We start from the raw sequence: 2,781 nt of genomic DNA, 5'->3' as shown, positions 1-2,781 counted from the left end.
GTGTCATTGCACAGGGCATGAGTGCCTGGATGTTCTGAGAGGGGAGCAGGGATGAATGCTGGACCGAGGAGAGGTGCTGAAACTCGGCCTGGATCTGTGTCTGTGACTGGACGTTATGAGAGGGGAGCAGGGATGAATTCCTGACCGAGGAGAGGTGCTGAAACTCGGCCTGGATGTGTCATTGCACAGGGCATGAGTGCCTGGATGTTCTGAGAGGGGAGCAGGGATGAATTCCTGACCGAGGAGAGGTGCTGAAACTAGGCCTGGATGTGTGTCATTGCGCAGGGCATGAGAGACTGGATGCTGTGAGAGGACAAAAGCCGTGAATGCTGTCCGAGCAGAGGTGCTGAAACTCGGCCTGGGTTCTGTTTGTCTGTGCGCAGGGCATGAGTGCCTGGACGTTATGAGAGGGGAGCAGGGATGATTGCCTGACCGAAGAGAGGTGCTGAAACTCGGCCTGGATGTGTGTCTCTGGGCCGGGCATGAGAGACTGGCTGTTGGGAGAGGACGGCAGCCATGAATACTGGACCGAGGAGAGGTGCTGAAACTCGGCCTGGATGTGTGTCTGTGGGCAGGGCATGAGAGACTGGCTGTTGGGAGAGGAAAGCAGCCATGAATGCTGTCCATGCAGAGGTGCTGAAACTCGGCCTGGATTTGTGTCTGTGGGCAGGGCACGAGAGCCTGGATGTTGGGCATGAATCCCAGTTCAGAAAAAGGACCTTTTCTGAAAGAAACACAGGAATCGCCTTCTTTTCCCGAGTTAAGACGAAATACGGATTTTTGTTAAAAAGTGATTTCCTTGGGCCAGAACAAGTTCAGACTCCTTAGTCCTTCATATATACATACATATATATCCATTCTAAGTAGGTTGCTTGCATAAACCTGCACAAACCCGGATAAATGGCCTCTTTTGGGATCAAAACACAGGAATCGCCTTCTTTTCCCGAGTTAAGACGAAATACGGATTTTTGTTAAAAAATGATTTCCTTGGGCCAGAACAAGTTCAGACTCCTTAGTCCTTCATATATACATAGAGATATATCCATTCTAAGTAAGTTCCATGCATAAACCTGCACAAACCCGGATAAATGGCCTCTTTTGGGATCAAAACACAGGAATCGCCTTCTTTTCCCGAGTTAAGACGAAATACGGATTTTTGTTAAAAAGTGATTTCCTTGGGCCAGAACAAGTTCAGACTCCTTAGTCCTTCATATATACATACATATATATCCATTCTAAGTAAGTTGCTTGCATAAACCTGCACAAACCCGGATAAATGGCCTCTTTTGGGATCAAAACACAGGAATCGCCTTCTTTTCCCGAGTTAAGACGAAATACGGATTTTTGTTAAAAAATGATTTCCTTGGGCCAGAACAAGTTCAGACTCCTTAGTCCTTCATATATACATAGAGATATATCCATTCTAAGTAAGTTCCATGCATAAACCTGCACAAACCCGGATAAATGGCCTCTTTTGGGATCAAAACACAGGAATCGCCTTCTTTTCCCGAGTTAAGACGAAATACGGATTTTTGTTAAAAAGTGATTTCCTTGGGCCAGAACAAGTTCAGACTCCTTAGTCCTTCATATATACATACATATATATCCATTCTAAGTAGGTTGCTTGCATAAACCTGCACAAACCCGGATAAATGGCCTCTTTTGGGATCAAAACACAGGAATCGCCTTCTTTTCCCGAGTTAAGACGAAATACGGATTTTTGTTAAAAAATGATTTCCTTGGGCCAGAACAAGTTCAGACTCCTTAGTCCTTCATATATACATAGAGATATATCCATTCTAAGTAAGTTCCATGCATAAACCTGCACAAACCCGGATAAATGGCCTCTTTTGGGATCAAAACACAGGAATCGCCTTCTTTTCCCGAGTTAAGACGAAATACGGATTTTTGTTAAAAAGTGATTTCCTTGGGCCAGAACAAGTTCAGACTCCTTAGTCCTTCATATATACATACATATATATCCATTCTAAGTAGGTTGCTTGCATAAACCTGCACAAACCCGGATAAATGGCCTCTTTTGGGATCAAAACACAGGAATCGCCTTCTTTTCCCGAGTTAAGACGAAATACGGATTTTTGTTAAAAAATGATTTCCTTGGGCCAGAACAAGTTCAGACTCCTTAGTCCTTCATATATACATAGAGATATATCCATTCTAAGTAAGTTCCATGCATAAACCTGCACAAACCCGGATAAATGGCCTCTTTTGGGATCAAAACACAGGAATCGCCTTCTTTTCCCGAGTTAAGACGAAATACGGATTTTTGTTAAAAAATGATTTCCTTGGGCCAGAACAAGTTCAGACTCCTTAGTCCTTCATATATACATAGAGATATATCCATTCTAAGTAAGTTCCATGCATAAACCTGCACAAACCCGGATAAATGGCCTCTTTTGAGATCAAAACACAGGAATCGCCTTCTTTTCCCGAGTTAAGACCAAATACGGATTTTTGTTAAAAAGTGATTTCCTTGGGCCAGAACAAGTTCAGACTCCTTAGTCCTTCATATATCCATTATAAGTAGGAACCATGCACACACCTCTTTAAATGACCTTTATCCCGGTTCAGAAAAACGCCAAAGTGTCAAAAAGTACCAGGGGCATGAAGCCCGGTTCAGAAAAACGTCAAAGTGTCAAAAAGTACCAGGGGCATGAAGCCCGGTTCAGAAAAACGTCAAAGTGTCAAAAAGTACCAGGGGCATGAAGCCCGGTTCAGAAAAACGTCAAAGTGTCAAAAAGTACCAGGGGCATGAAGCCCGGT

The sequence above is a fragment of the Odontesthes bonariensis genome, unplaced genomic scaffold (assembly GCF_027942865.1).
Source record: "Odontesthes bonariensis isolate fOdoBon6 unplaced genomic scaffold, fOdoBon6.hap1 scaffold_311, whole genome shotgun sequence".
NCBI classification, from domain to species: Eukaryota; Metazoa; Chordata; class Actinopteri; order Atheriniformes; family Atherinopsidae; genus Odontesthes; species Odontesthes bonariensis.
This window is presented reverse-complemented; position numbering follows the sequence as displayed.